At 39.2% G+C, this 16,983-nt stretch overlaps 1 protein-coding gene and 1 long non-coding RNA gene across 9 annotated transcripts in view; one reads left to right on the top strand and one right to left on the bottom strand.

Annotated features, from left to right (window-relative positions):
• The window catches only part of SAMD12 (sterile alpha motif domain containing 12), a 492,602-nt gene that overhangs the window by 291,219 nt on the left and 184,400 nt on the right, over nt 1–16,983 (top strand). The window lies entirely within an intron of this gene.
• The window catches only part of LOC134810911 (uncharacterized), a 38,219-nt gene continuing 24,202 nt past the window's right edge, over nt 2,967–16,983 (bottom strand). Inside the window, exon 3 of the long non-coding RNA XR_010159664.1 lies at nt 2,967–3,638. This is a non-coding gene — a long non-coding RNA (uncharacterized LOC134810911). The remainder of the gene's footprint in view (nt 3,639–16,983) is intronic.

The raw sequence follows: 16,983 nt of genomic DNA, 5'->3' as shown, positions 1-16,983 counted from the left end.
CAGTGTTGTGACTAAATAAACGAACGACACCTGCACATCCTGTTTTGGGAAATGAGTCAAATTAGTGAAACAAGTTGAATAATCACTGCCAATGCCAATCTCAGCCACTGCAGCGATGCTGGTCATTTCTAGTTTTAATGAGTGGCTTTGTGATCAGTGTTCATTCATATGAGTGAAGGAGAATTTTAGGTTTATGTTTTATTTTCAGTCACACATGTAATACGTCATCATTGTCAGGGAGTTAAATAGTTTTGCAAAAATAAAAAACCTAAAGTTACTCTAAACATAGAAATGACCGTTAATATTTTGGTGTTATACACTTTCAGCCTTTCAGGAGTACATATATTTACAAAAGCTATTATTTCTTCTCTTAGTTTACATTTGACTTTTTAAGTTTTTTCCCTTTGTCCCCCTTTTTTTTGAAGGGGGAGCTAATTTTGCTATATGGCCTGAGTTTTTCTTTGATTCCTTTCTCCCACCCCACCTAGGGGATTTGAAAGGTGTGGCACCTGTCTTAAGTTCCTCTGATAGTTACTATCAGATGTTTAAGTAATATTAATACATGTTTAAAATCTATGTTCTAAACCTCAGTTTTCCCCAATTATGAATAGTGAGGACAAACAATCCATTGATTCACCCCTGTGTACAAATAAGAAATTACCATACTTTCCTCCTCCAGCTTCCCACGAATACCACCTCAACCTCCCAGTTTTTGTTGTTCTAGTTTAAGATTGTTGTCCCAGTCTAGACTAATTGAATTATTGATTCTCACATGTGTGGACCTCTTGTTTCAAGATTAATATTTACATTCTTCTTAGAAATTGTTATTTTAAAATGTTCATGTGCCTCCATTTCCACACTCTTGGTTAATCTCAGTTATCATGGAGAACATCGGCGATCTAGAGCCCTTCCCTGGCTGAAAATATCTTCTTGCTGCCTTCACTTACTATGGAGAGCTTGGGCTGATAAAAGAATTTAGGAATCATAAAATCACCATTCTCCCTGAAAACCGCATAGACAAATGTCACTGGTATCTTGTTTTCCAGGGGCTCTATTTCTTTGTCCAAGATTTTGAGAAGTGTCTTTTTCTTAGAGTTAATATTCAGTAGATCCAAGTGTTTTTCTATTTTCAGTAAGTCCATAGTAAAAGCCTTTTAAGCTGAAGATATTTTTTCATTTAAGGGAAATTTTCTTCCATATAAATTTTTGAAATGGTTTCTGTTGCCTGGGTTCTAACTACTTCCTCTTCTGCTTCCCCTTGTGCATCTGCTGTGTCTACTAAGTCCAAGTTCTTAGTCCATCTTTTTTCCTTTAATCACTTTCACTTGCCTTTTTCCCCCCTCTGAACTCTGGTGACTGTCTCAAGTTTGTGCTGACCTTTTGAGTTACTAAACCAGATTGATTTTCAGCATCATCTCAGGATATTTTGCAAATATAGATTTCTTAGCCTGACCCAAGACCCACTGAATCAAAATTTCCTACATTTGACCCTAGGAATGTATATTTTATGCATCTTTCCCTACCTTCATATTTCTTCTTTTTTTTCTATTTTTATAGAGTTGGCAGGTACATGTGCAGATTTCTTACACACGTGTGTTGGGTAGTGGTGGAGTCAGGGCTTTTACTAAACTTGTCCCCCAAATAGTGAACATTGTACCCAATAGGTAATTTTTCAACCCTCCCCTTCATATTTCTCATGATCATGTCGCTTGGGAACCACTGTCTGTCCCACTTTTCTAGTTTAATCTGTTTCATTAAGGGATGATTCTCCTCTTTACTGCTTTTCATTCAGTTTTAAATTCTGCAATGTAATTATTTGCTTACTTATATTCCTTTTTTAAGATAAGATACCTTTTTATCTCAATCTGTTGCCTCATTACCTGTCTTTCAGCAAGTTTGTGGTTTGAATAATTACTTTGAGGATACATTAAACTTTTGTATTTCTCTTGTGATCAATCTCTTCCAAAGTGTATGATTCTTTAATCTTTTGTATGTTATGTTTATTTCCTCCTTTTGTGCTGAGGAACTTTCTTCATTCCGTGTTTGGGACCTACTTTAAAACTCACTCTTCAGTGGTATCTTAGGTGACTTCTCTGCATTCCCAGGCACTCTTAAGCTGTGATCTGCATGATATGTATTCACATAAGAAGTTTTGTCATTCAGCCGCCCAAGGAACATGGAGAAGAGCCAAGTTTGTGAGCAGCCCCAGCAATAGAACTTTGCTTTCACGTTTTTCTACATATCCAGGAACTCTTGCATCAAGGCCTGTGTCTCCATATCTTCTGTATACTTAAATCCAACGTAGCTACATCTTGTGTCTTACATGAAATGTCTACCCATGCAAATTAGCTAGAACTTGCATGAGTTGGGATGATATCCTGTCTAGTTCCAGAATGGTTGTTCTATTTCTTTCAGAATGGCTACATTGGTGACAGTTGGGTTAGAGAAAAATTGTGTGGTTGAGCCATGTGCATTTTCTTCCCTACACTACATGTTCCATGTTGTTCCATACAAGCGAGTTCTTCTTCCTCCTACAAACTGCCCTTACCCCTCCATCTCAGCCCTCATTAATATTCTTAATATGGGAGAGGTTCTTAATATGAACCTCTCCCATAGATGTTGGAGGAAGTTCACAAAAAAAATCAAGTAATAGCCAAAACTGTACATAAACCCATCATTCATCTGCAATTATGATGACATAAATTGTGCTATATCTGTGCAATGGAATATAAACCCTAATTAGCCACATGAATCAATATGAATAAATGTGAAAAAGAAAGTTGAGCAAAAGAGTCAAATAATGGAAAACATGCAGCAATGACCCATTCAGATGAATTTCACAAACAGGCAAAGCGACGCAGTACATTGTTTACACTAGAGATATCTACCTAGGTGGTAGAAGCATTTTTTGATTTCAAGTGAATAATGAACACAAGTACAGCATAGTGATAATCGTAGATGGAGAGTGAAGGGCGGGGATCAGGGAGATGCAGTCCAGACCTTTGAAGATGCCATTGATGTTCCACTTCTGAAGGTCAGGAGCTAATGGACAGGTGTTTGTTTCCTTGCAACCTTTCATGTAATACTAATTTTTAAAATGATTTTTAAGTTTTGATATAACAATTTCATTTATAATAATTTTAATCACAATAATTTTAATAACTCCTTTATATATGATCATTTATAATACAAAAAACGTAAAAGTAAAAATTAAACCATGTAAGAGAAAAATTTGCCAAGGCTGGCCACTCACTGTTCCTTCTGTGGGCCACTCCACTGTGGCCTTAGATGACCTTATGTCCAAGATAGGGAAGGGGTTTCTGCAGAGTACCATGTTCCTTCCACCCATCTATGTTGCCCAACTTCCTAATTTAGTGATTTTTTTTTTGTTTACTTTTCCAAAATTTCTTCCTCTTAATCTTTAGGAAACAACTGTGCTGCACTCTTGGGTGACGTACGTGTTTTTCCTCAATTCGAGGCTGTTTACGTGGCATCTGATGCAGGTTTCTAGATGCTTATAAAATGCCTTTGTTGAGCAACCTACCTTAGCGCTGAGGAAAAGCTTTTTCTTATGCCTCCTCCTCTTTGGATTACTGAAGGGAGGAAGATGGGATGCTTGCTTTCATGTGAGACCTTCCCTTAAAAACAAAAAAGATGGCTAGTGTTACACATAGGATGATATGACCAGTGATATGACTATGAACAAGGAAGAGCATCATTTCAAGCAGCACTGTGTGCATACCATGATACCTACAGATGAGAACAGTGAGGCTCAGTGAGTTCCATGACTTCTCACTGTTGATGTCAAGGGCAAAAGCTAAATTCAAACACAGCCCGAGATCCACCTGCTATGCACTACATCACACTGCCTTATACTTTAAGTCTGTGGTCAACGGAGGTTGAAGACACTTTCAGTCATTCATCATATTTTTGTTGCATACCTCCTATGTGCTGGGCCAGGATATCGTCACACTTAAAATATAGAATAGAACATGGGCATTAAAGAAAGAATTGCACAAATAATTATTAAATAACAGTTGTGAATGAATTGCTTTATAATTGTACATAAGGGGGGAACCTAGATTACCAGGTTATGGAAAGGATTTATTAATGAAGTTGCCAATAATCTGAAACAGAATTGAAAAACCAGGAAAGCAGAGAAGCAGGGAGAATAGCAATGTAATAGAGGGCACAGCCTGTAGGAAGAGCCCAGAGACTAGAAATAAGTTGGTATGAAGAAATTAGCAGAAGCACATAGTAAGGAAGGCCCAAGATGGGAAGCAATAAAATTTGTAACATCTCATAAGGCTACAATCAGGATTTTGGTTTCAGCCTAAAAGTAAGGGCAAGTTTCTGTGGGGTTTAAAGAAGGGAGGAGGCACAGTCATGTCTATTGGTTGTCTACTGAAAGAGGTGAAGAGAGCAGACCATGTTATTCCTGAGCCAAGATATAATCAGGAATTACTGACATATATGAACTGTTTGTTACATTATTATATATTTGCTTATAAATATATAGTATCTATAACAAGACTCTTTAAACGGGTGAAAATATGTCACCCACAGTCTGCATTTTGAAGATCGAAAACAGATCTGGCAAACCTTAAAAGCAATCCCTGGCATTCACAACTTTTCAAGCTCAAGATTCCTCTTCTGAATGGGAGATGACAGGACCTTGGTGCAAGCCCCATCAATCAGGCCATCTTTGCCAGTCAGACTTGCCCACCCTTCTGCCAATAAAAGGTTGGGGCCTTCAACCCTGAATACTCCTTAAGATCTTCAAAGGGCCACAGATATGTACCATATGGCAAAATAAATGGGTCTTTATTTTAAATCAACATTTTATTGTTATAGAGCCTTATTCCATGATTTTGAAAGGACCCATTTAGAAGTTATTTTTAAGTATCAGAGAATTAATTTCAATGAAACTTCACTTGATTTCCCATCATCTTTCCCCTCTTCCTCGACATTTATCCATTGTTCTTCCATATACTGGGAGACTGCTGATTGTTCTCCAGAACAATCCCATGTGGAGTAACTAATGGTTTAATTGACACCTGTTTATAGGGTATCTATGGCATGGGGATACTATGTCTTATGCTTTGGATGTGAATGACAAAGACAGATGAGTCAGATTTTCTGCTTTCAAGAGAATTCAAGCCTCGGAAGAGGAGATCAGAGCATCCCAAAACACTGTGATGAAGGGCTACAGAGATGGAGAACACATTCTGGATTTTCCGAAGCAAGAAAGAAGCCAGGAGGACTTTCAATTATTTGGGTCTCTTTCAGTAGGAATTATTTTTTCAGGAGGTCGTTTAAAAAGAACACACACACAGAAACAAAAAGCTGCAAGCCCATGCTCCTGAAAAATCAATCACATTAGAATTCTAGGCAGTCCATTCTTGTATTCCCTATGTAATTCCCTCACTGAGTCCATCTTTTTGAACAAATCTCTGAAGTAGTAGTGCATCTGTGGGGGATCACTCATGTGCATGTCAGCAGGCGACTGCATGGTTACTTTACAGAAGGGACCAAAATAGCTATTTTCTAGTTGCTTTCATTGTTGACTTGCTTCACTGTAAATGGGATATAAAGCTGGCTATGTTAAGCTAATTATACATAAGCATTTATATTCTGCTGTTAAATGGAATCATGTAGAAGGCATCCCCCTGTCCCAAAAAATGGAACATGTAACCGTAATAAGCATTTTTTAATTAGATGAAGCACCTTGCTGCCTTTTATGGAGAATGATTTATTAGGCCAGTTTTGCACCCTATTGCCATAAAGTATCTGACGAACCAGGAAAACATATGTGGGTCCTGCAGGATTAAATTTTGTTTGATACTCAGGATAAAACCCCAGATACCTTAAAGTAACAACTCCTTAGTTGGGGGGCTAGAGGGAGGATGGTGATCTCTACTAAGCATCAATTCATATACAGATTGATAAACTTTTAAACTCCTCACAGATACGCATTCCTAAATAAGCTGAAATGGCTCTCTTTCCCTGTTCTTGGGTACTTGTCATCCTCCTGGAAATCTAAAGCAATGTAAGTCACTCAGTCATCAGAGCAGACATATAGTATAACCCGGGATATACTTTGGGTGTAAAAATAGATAATCTTCCCCAAGCCTTCCCCTAACTTGGGACCCTGAGTTTTTGGCTTCTTTTAGGAGGTGACATTTCACTACTTTCCCCTAAGTCATGGTAATTTTATGTCAATCCTGGTCCTGGAACTGTTGTTCTTGAGTTCCTTATGAGAAAACTTAGTTGTCATTTGCATTTTCAATCCCTGCAATGGATTGGCAGGCATTAGAGAGTTAATCCATCCTCTAGCGATAATTCATAAATATATACATATATGTATCCAATTCAACAGTGGAGCAGGGCACTATTATTAAGAAATCGAAGCACCAGGTGTGATTAAGTAAGATCACACATTTCATTCTCTCTAATTTCACATCATTCTTCAGCAGCTGAATCCATGGGCTCCCGGCGTGAAGTCAGCCAGCACCATGCATTTTTAGTATGCTCAGCAGAGCGCTGGCAAAATGTTTCCAAAGTAAGCCGCCCTGCTGGGCTGTTGTGAGTCAAATCTGGTTTTTGCCTCCAAATTATTCAGTATTGCTAGACCTGGTTTATTAATCCATTCATCTCCCTAGAGAGTAAGACTTCTGGTACTTTTACATCATTGATGTTCAATTTCAGCTAAAAATACTTTCAAAAATAGAGAGGACTACAATCAAGGATAAAGAAACAATTAGGTTGCCAGGGGCCTGGGGTTGGGAGCAGTGAGGAGACGTTGGTCAAAGGGCACATGCTTTCAGTCATGATAAGATCTGGAGACCAAATGCACAGCATCATAACTATAGTTAATAATACTGCATGGCGTACTTGAAATTTGCTGAGAGATCTTAAGTGTTCTTGCCACACACACAAAAAAGATAACTGTGTGAGTTGATAGATATGCTAATTAATTTGATTGTGGCAAGCATTTTACAAGGTACACATATGTCAAAATATCACATTTTATACCTTAAATATATTTCATTTTTACTTGTCAATTATACCTCAATAAACCCGGGGGAGCAAAGAAATAATTAGGAGAAGTCTTCACAGCTTCCTTCTCACTCTCTCCCCTCGTTTCTTCCTTAGTTCTCTTTCCACCCCAACTCTGCTTCTAGGATTAGGAGTTAGAAATGGCATTAATACTTTTCCTTTGCAAGCATGTCCAAAGAAGCTACATTTGTGGCATTCCTGCTGCTATTTAAAAAATGAAATTAGGGTAAGGAGGCAATTCTCAAATTAGGGTTCCGTTGCCACATCTCTGCTGTTTAGCAGCAAATAGCTTGGGCTCACGAGACTAAAGCAGTATCCCTGTGTTGAAAAGCAGGCAGTGGTCACATACATACCCAGCATACCAATAAGCACCAGCATAGATGCAGGCTCTGGAGAGAGAAGAGTAGCCATCCCTTCCCAGTCATGTTTGCTCTTCCTTTGCAACAAGAGGCAAATCCCTATGACCAGTTGTGAGTCAACTGCATAGCATGGTGTAGGTTAATTCATTCCACAAACACAGATTGAATAGCCATGTGCCAGGTACTGTTCTAGGCAGCACTGAACATACATGATCACTACTCTGATGAAGCTTATCACTGTCTGTGACATGACCTCCGCTTACTGCACCATTCTCATCTTCTCCCCCAGTGGACTCTGTTAATATCAGGCATATAGAATCACTTGCGGTCCCATGAACACCATGCTCTTTCCTGCTTCTGTTTACTTTGGCCCATGCGACTGGGCAATCTCCTTTCTACCCATTTGTCTGTCTAACTTCAATTCAAATGTCAGGTCTCACTTCCTCCACATGCCTTCTCTGGGCTTACCCCTACTTTAAGTTCACAGCAATATCTTCTTGTTTTTCATCCCTACTATAACCTTTTCAAGGGTAGGCATGGTGTCTTATTCATTATAGTTCACCTTCTGTTTGAGATGTAGTGGGTACTCAATAAATATTTATTGAATTAATTATTAAATTCACTTATATCCTTGAATACAGTCCACATGCACTCGTTTGCCCTCCAGGTAATCCTTGTAAGACCCACAAGATAGCTCTTAAATAGAAAGCAGAAAAATTGTGACATTTATAATCTTGATCACCTTAATTGTAATCAGAATTAACAACTTCATGTACTTTCTTATGAAAATCACCTTCCCTCCCTGGTATGCTTTTTAATAAGAATGGAACCCCTTGGCAAAATTAAATTGGAACTGTTAGAAATATTAGGTGGTTCTTTGTTGAAATCTCTTCTGGAGAATTATTAAGCCTGTGCCTTCCTTACCGAAGACAGATTAAAATTTATTTTAAAATAAGGAGAAGAAGAAACAGACATAACTATTAAAAATAGACATGCACATAGATAAAAGTTAGAAGGAATGGGCAAAAATGAATGAGCTTTCTTTGGGTAATGGGATTAAGGGTACATTTTCCTTTTGTCAAAATGTTATTTAGTATTTTGTAATTTTTAAGGAAAAAGTATTAAAAAGAAAACAATAATCTTCTTGAAAGAAACCTGTATGTATAGGAGGTTTTTATTTTACTCATATGAGTCCAAGTGAATTAGAGGTTTCCCCTGTGCAAACACGTATTGCCAGTGATGTTGTGTTGTACAGATTTTTTTTTTGAGACAGGATCTCGCTACTATTATCCTTATTTTACAGGGAAGGAAAGTGAGGCATAAAGAAGACAGGGTCTCACTCTGTCACCCAGGCTGGAGTGCAGTGGCGTGATCTCAGCTCACTGCAACCTCTGCCTCCCAGGTTCAAGTGATCCTCCCACCTCAGCCTCTTGAGTAGCTGGGACTACAGGTGTGTGTCACCACACCCAGCTAATTTTTATAATTTTTTTTTAGTAGAGATGGAGTTTTGCTATGTTGCCCAGGCTCATCTCAAACTCCTGGCATCAAGCAATCCACCCAACTCGGCCTCCCAAAGTGCTGGGATTACAGGAATCAGCCACCACGTTCAGTGTAGATTTTTTTAAATCTCAGGACTTTTTTCAGCAAGATATCCATGCATTCATTCAACAGATATTAGACATCCTATGTCAGACATTCTACTAGACATTTGTTTTCTCTGTATTAATAATATGATGACAAACGCATGCAGCACTTGTCACCTCCCAACACTGTTCATTCCCATACATTAGATCTATCTCTCACAATTTATAATATAAATAGGGCATATGTATTTGTTAAACAAACACTAGCTGCTGTAACAAATATATTCCAAAAAGTTAATGGCTTAGTTCTTTCTCATTTAACAGTCCTAATCAAAGGCTGCAGGTCAGTGGGTGACTCTGTTCCACATTTAGGACTCCAGTCTGACAGCAGCTCTACCATCTCTAATGTGCCATTTTTGAGATTGCTCCAGTCCTTGCCGTTCCAGCCTGACTAAAGGGCCTTCAACAAGTAAACACAGGTTACAAATATCACTTGTGTTTACATTCTGTTGGCAAGACCTGAATCCCACCTGCTTCAAGGGAAGTTTCGAATTATAGTCTTGTCTTATGAAGGAAAGAATGGATTTTGGTGAGTAGCAGTCTCTGCCACAACAAATATTTTAAATTTTTTTTTTAATTTAAAAAATGATGAAGATGTAAGATGAAAAACCTAAGGCTCAGAGAGGTTGACTTGCATAAAATCACCCAGCTAAATGTGAACAGTTAAACAAGAACTGGAAGTGGGGCTCCTGAATGCTAGATCAATGTCTCTTCTATCACTTGGATAGTAAAATACTGGCTTGGTGGAAACTTTACCCATAGATACCATGTGTACTGCCTACATGAATGTGAACTGTTATACCACAGCCCAGGATTTTATATTCAGGTCTAGCTTTACTTGGTTCAGCCTAGGACAGAGAGAAGGGTCTTTTTAGTACATGAAGAAAAGCTAAATGCTGTCTTGTAAACATTTTAATGTAAGTAATGTGTTTGGCTTTCCACCAGCTCCAGAACATGACTGAGAACAGACTAATGAAACCCATACCCACGTTAAAAGCTGATGCACTGCCCACAGGCATGTAGCCAGGGATCTCCCTTATAACTTCAGTTGCTCCCTATTCAGTGGTTCATTTAATGAATATTTATGAAGAGCTTATTATGTGGTGGGCATGCAGCAACAGAGGGGACCCAGACAGACACAGCCCCCATCACTATGGAGCCCACTACAGACATAAGAACCAATAAAATGATCACAAATTGTGACAAAGAATGCTGAGAGAGAGAGTAATTATGGGAGGCCTATTTCAGAGACACCTCTGAGAAGGCATTTCTGAGGAGGAGGTTTTTAAGCTGAGTCCCAAAGGGTAGAGGAGAGAGTAATTGTGGGAGGCCTATTTCAGAGACACCTCTGAGAAGGCATTTCTGAGGAGGGGGTTTTTAAGCTGAGTCCCAAAGGGTGGAGGAGTCAGTAAGGTGAACAGGAGGGATAATCTTCCAGATTGAAAGACAATTTGAATGGCAGCTCTGGGGGAAGAAGAATGTGGCACATTGAGGAACTGAAGGCATTCTGTGTGGCCAAGGGTATTGAGTGAGTAGAAAGTGTTCAAGTTAATAACAACTAAAGTATTTATATTTAAACCTTACAATTACCTGTGAGAGGGCTTATTATTATCATCCTCATTTTACAGAGAAGGAAACTGAGGCATAAGGAAATTAAATGGTTAAATAGCTTGCCTAATGTCACATAGCTCATAAATAGGAAGGCCAGGATTTAAACCCAAGGAGTGTAGCTCCAAAGTTTACCCCTACACACTGCATTATGCTGTCATACTGCCATAGGAAGACTCAAAACCTTCCACTATCTACGAACAACTTTTCTCATTCTTTTCATTTTTTCTTTTGAGACAAGAGTCACACTCTGTTGCCCATGCTAGAGTGCAGTGGTGTGATCTTGGCTCAATGCAACTTCCATCTCCTAGGTTCAAGCAATTCTCCTGCCTCAGCCTCCCGAGTGGCTGGGATTACAGGCATGTGCCACCACGTCCCGCTAATTTTTGTATTTTTAGGAGAGACGGGGTTTCTCCATATTGGCCAGACTGGTCTTGAACTCCTGACCTCAAGTGATCTGCCCACCTCAGCTTCCCAAAGTGCTGAGATTACAGGCGTGAGCTACTGTGCCAAGCCTACTTTTCTTTAAAAAAAAAACAAAAACAAAAAAAAACACCTCTTTTCCCTTAGCAAGGGATTCTGAACCTGAGATCCTTGGATCCATTCCTTTCTCAAGGAACCATGGAAAGAATTCAGGAGGGCTGATGAAGAATATATATATATATATATTTATTTTCTATGATATATATGTTATATATATCATATATTATATATGTTATTATATATGTATTCATCAACTTCTTGCTGAAATTCAACTTTTTATTATAAATGTAGGGTACAAAACTCAATATTCTTAGCAATACATGTGACTTTGTCACCAGGTCACAGGTGATTTTTTTATCACATAAAGGTTGCTGAAGATATCTAGAGATATCATTTGTTTGCACTCATCACTACTTCCAAATATGGTATTATTTCTGCCAATAATTAATGCATTGACAAAGACACACATGCATTGTTCTGTTATAGATTTATATATATATATTTTTATTATACTTTAAGTTCTAGGGTACATGTGCACAATGTGCAGGTTTGTTACATATATATACATGTACCGTGTTGGTGTGCTGCACCCATTAACTCGTCATTTACGTTAGGTATATCTCCTAATGCTATCCCTCCCCACTCCCCCCACCCCACGACAGGCCCCGGTGTGTGGTGTTCCCCTTCCTGTGTCCAAGTGTTTTCATTGTTCAATTCTAACCTCTGAGTGAGAACATGCAGTGTTTGGTTTTTTTAAAAAACTATTTTGGTCAATGATTTTTCAATATAACAAGTTGATTTTTGTAATTTTCTATTTTCCTTTTTTTGCATTTAAAAATATTCTTGAAAGAAACAAACAAAAAAAGAAAATAAAAACATTCTTGAAAAGAGACCCAGAGGGTTCAACAGACTGCCACTGGAGTTCATGGCACAAGAAAACATTAGGCTCCCTTCCCTTAACCCTTTCTATATTTAAGCTTTTGCCCTCCTTTCTCACAAAGCTAGATTTCTAGAGTCGTCCATGTGAATTTCCTGTACTCTGTCATGTCCCATTTGTTCCATAGTCTGCTGTTTTTGGACTTTCACTCTCAACTTTTTTTTCACAAGATAGCCATTCTAATATCACTGTAGTCCTCTGAAGTTAAATCAGTACTGTTGAATATTTCCTTTCCATGACATCTGTAGAATTTTGCCACAGTTGATCGCTTTATTTCTTCAAGGGGCTCTCTTGCTTCAGCTTCAGGAAATTCACTCTTCTTTTCCTTACCTACTCTGCAGTTTCTTTACAGGCTCCTCCACTCATCTCTCTTTTAAAAGTAATGATCCAGTGTTCTCCTTGGTAAACCACACCTACTCCTAAGATACCAAGTGCACCAATATGCTGATGATTCTAACTCTAGCGAGTTCTAAGCTTCCTTCCTGAATGCCAAGCTGTCCAATGAAGATTGTCACCTTTCTATCCCAGAGGCATCTCAAACTCAGACACCAAATTTAAACTTATATATTATCTCAAACACCAAACCTGCTCTTTTCTCCTGCATCTATCTTTTGATTATTGCCATCAGCCTTTTCCTGATCACTCAGGATTACCCTCAGTTGCTCCCTCTTTCTCACCCCTACTTCTGCTGAACACATAGCTCTTCCTGGTCTGCATCATGGAGGAAGGGAGTCTTATCTGGCCTGAAAATGATGTGTAGCCCTGGGAGAGAAGCAGGTATTCTAAGTATAAGGGTTGGAGCATAATATCAATTTATAACCCCTTGAATTTGCTCTGTAGTTTTAATTATCTGGGCCACAACTTCTGCTAGGAATTTGATAGCTCAGTTATGAATGAAAATTCAAATATTAGTGGTTTCCTCTCCTTCTCAGAGTGGAGCATGTTGAAAAACAAGTCACCTTTTTCTGCCAGTGTCACACAGAACTCCTTCCCTTGCTGACTAGGAGTTTCTGACCTTTTCATGATTGGAACAGGGTGAAGGGAGAGAAGTGGGTCAGGAAGGTTCTTACTTGATGAATACTGTCATAAGCTGACCCTTGCTCTTGAGGGGTGGCAACTGTTTGTTCTTTGATGGTTTCTTTAGACACTGCCACCATCCCACCACCCCCATTAATGGAGGTGACTCACCTATGGCAAATGCATCTGTGCCCTTGTACAAGTTTATGTTTCTGGAATACTCATGGTAGATATTTATGAACTATACCTTATGGTTTATACTCATAGTATTCCAGCAATGCTCCAGCTTTATGGCTGAGGTGTGTTTTTACTTTTAAGGAGCCTCCCTGGATAGCCCTTCACTTCTCCATACTAACTTTCTCATGCAAGGTGGTCCAGCTCTTACCCACAAGAAATGCTGCTGTAGCCCCTTGCCCTGACAAACTTGGGGACAAACTGTCCCCAGCATCAAAATCTCTCATTTAGTTTGCCACCAGAGCAGTTAGCTAGCCACAGCTTCAGGCTCTTTAGATTTCTCACTTTGTCCCTCAAGCTCCTAAAGACACATGTCACCTTGTTTGAGGGTCCCTTGAAGCCCCCTCCCCAGGGTTGGGGTCAGAAAGGAGTGCCTTCTTCTCTCCCTCAAGCAAATACAAGCAATTTAATATTTTTTTTATTTCAATAGCTTTGGGAATACAAGTGGTTTTTGGTTACATGGATGACTTATATAGAGGTGAATTCTGAGACTTTAATGCACCCATCACCCAAGTAGACTACACTGTATCCAATATGTAGTTTTATATCCTTCACCCACCTCCCACTATCCTGAGTCTCCAAAGTTCTTTATATCATTCTGTATGCTTCTGTGTATTCATAGCTTAGCTCCCACTTACAAGTGAGAACATATGGGTATTTGGTTTTCCATTCCTGAGTTACTTCACTTAGAATCATGGCCTCCAGCTCCATCCAAGTTGCTACAAAAGACATTATTTCATTCCTTTTCTATGGCCAAGTAGTGTTCCATGTTATATATGTATATATATATATATATACATATATCTCCCATATTTTTTTAATCTACTCATTGGCAATTGTGAATTGGGCTGCAATAAACATATGTGTGCACGTGTCTTTTTCATATAATAACTTCCTTTGGGTAGATGCCCACTAGTGGGATTGCAGGATCAAATGGTATATCCACTTTTAGTTCTTTAAGGTATCTTCATACTGTTTTCCAGAGAGGTTGTAGTAAATTACATTCCCACCAGCAGTGTGTAAGTATTCCCCTCTCACCACAACCACACCACCATCTATTGTTTTTTGACTTTTTAATTATGACCACTCCTATAGGAGCAAGGTAGTATCTCATTGTAATTTTAATTTGCATTTTCCTGATGTTTAGTGATGTCGAACTTTTTTAAAACATTTGTTGTCCATTGGTACATCTTCTTTTGAGAAGCGTCTGTTCATGTCATTTGCCTACTTTTTGATGAGATTATTTGTTTTCTTCTTACTGATTTAATGCAAGCAACTTAAGAGATGAAGGATTCTTGCCCACTTTTCTTTATCAAAAATCTCCCGCTAAAACATTTTCATTGAAGTATAACACAGAAAAGTACACGTATATTAATTGTACAGTTCACCAAACTTTTACAATTTGAATACCTATGCAACAAGCACCCAGATCAAGAAATAGAACATTACTAGCACCCCAGTTGCACCCTTCCAGCTACTGTCCCCCAAAGATAAATGCCAAATTCTAATAGTAAAGAGTAGCTTCAACTGTTTTTATACTTTATATAAACCGAATTGTACATTATATACTCTTTGTATCTACCTTCTTCAACATTTTCATCATGAGGTTCATGTAGTTGTCTGCAGTTCTCGATCATTTATTCGTTACTCAAAATTGTTCAACATGTGAGCATCCCACAATTTATTTATGCATTCCATAATTCTCGTATTTAAGTAGTTTCCAGTTTGGGACTACTCTGACTATAACTGGACACGTCTTTGGGTGAACATATTTATGCATCTCTGGTGACACATACTCAGGATGGGTTTGCTGGGCCACAGGACAGGTAGATTGTATTAATACTAATTTGCTTGGGCTACCACAACAGAGTACCTTAGACTGGATAACAACAGACATTGATTTTCTTACAATTCTGGGGATTGGAAATCTGAGATCTAGGTGTCTGTAGAGGTGGTCTCTCCTTAGGCCTCTCTCCTTTGCTTGTAGATGGCTGTCTTCTCCCTGTGTCCTCATATGGTCTTCCCTCTGTGCATGTCTGTGTCCAAATTTCCTCTTCTTATAAGAACATCAGTCATATTGGATTAGTGCCTATCCTAATCACCTCATTTTAATTTAATTACCTCTTTAAAGTTCGTATCTCTGACAGGTACGGTGGCTAACACCTGTAATCTCAGCGCTTTGGGAGGCCAAGGCAGGAGGATCACTTGAGGCCAGGAGTTCAAAACCAGCCTGAGCAACAGAGTGAGACTCTGTCTTTACAAAAAAAAAAAAACTTTTTTTAATTAGCCAGGCATGGTGGACAGAGCGAGACCCTGTGTGGGTTAGGATTTCAACATAAGAATTTTGCGGGGAGTGGACACAATTCATTCCATAACACATATGTTCAGCTTTAGTAGATTCTTCCAGTGCCGCCAAGTGGTTGTACCAGTTAACACTCCTTCCATGAGTCAAAGGGAGTTCTAATTGTTCCACATCCTCCCCAAATACTTGATATTTTGTGTGTTTTAAATAAATCTTCCTTAAACATAAGCTCCAAATTTTTTTTTGTTTGTTTTGAGACAGAGTCTTGCTCTGTCACCAGACTGGAGTGCAGTGCCATGATCTCAGCTCACTGCAACCTCCGACTCCTGGACTCAAGCAATTCCCCTGCCTCAGCCTCCCAAGTAGCTGGGACTTACAGGCATGCACCACCATGCCTGGCTAATTTTTTTTTTTTTTTTTTTTTGTAGACATGGGGTTTCACCATGTTGACCAGGATGGTCTTGATCTCCTGACCTTGTGATCCGCCTGCCTCGGCCTCCCAAAGTGCTGAGATTACAGGCATGAGCCACCGCACCCGGCCAATCTCCCAACTTTTATATGCTCTCGATATGGCTGAGGGTCAAGATAATGGAACTGGTTTTCACACCTCCCTTGCAAACCTTGTCTGGTAGTCGTCTACCTCCTTTCAGTATGTGGCATCTGTTGCCTTCAAGTCTCAGGGAAAGTTTCCTTCGAACAGCATGTGAGAGAGTTCTAGAATTTTTCCTTGTTTTTTATGCCATTAGACAGAAAAATAAGGTGACAATGTGTGTATCATTCATTTTATTTTTGAAATTCGTCCCTTCTCCGGCATTTCAAGAGTAATTCACATCAAAAAGAAGATGGTAACAGAAATCTCTAAGCAGTTAGATCTCTTCATTCTGATGTTGGGGCTGCAGCTCTCAGGGGGAAACCTGGTAATAACTCCATTCAGCAGATGCTGCCCCCACCAACCAGCACCCCCTAGAAGTTTCTAACAGTCCCACAGTGGTGGACGCTTCTTCAGCCTGCAGCAGTTTTTCCTTCCTCAGCCCCTTCCTAGGTGGGTAGTTCAGCTTTGGGTTCCCTGCACTGTCCCTAATGGGAGGCTTCTGGAAGGTTTTTTTTCTAACCTTCTGATGGCGTCTAAAATGCTGTGAGGTTTATTCCAAAATAACTATTTTAAGACACTTATCCCGAGCCCTCAAGGAACCACATATGAGTAACAAGTCTATGTTTCATCACTCTCACTTCCCATGATCCCATTCCCAGTGCCTAATTCATGACAGAATCCATGGCTCTCTCTTGGCTCAGAGAAACTTCTTCACCCCACAGATGCCTTACAAAGGATAAGGTGATGGA

The sequence above is a fragment of the Pan troglodytes genome, chromosome 7 (genome assembly GCF_028858775.2).
Source record: "Pan troglodytes isolate AG18354 chromosome 7, NHGRI_mPanTro3-v2.0_pri, whole genome shotgun sequence".
Taxonomy (NCBI): Eukaryota; Metazoa; Chordata; class Mammalia; order Primates; family Hominidae; genus Pan; species Pan troglodytes.
The sequence above is the reverse complement of the archived record's forward strand: the minus strand, read 5'-3'. Positions and strand labels throughout refer to the sequence as shown.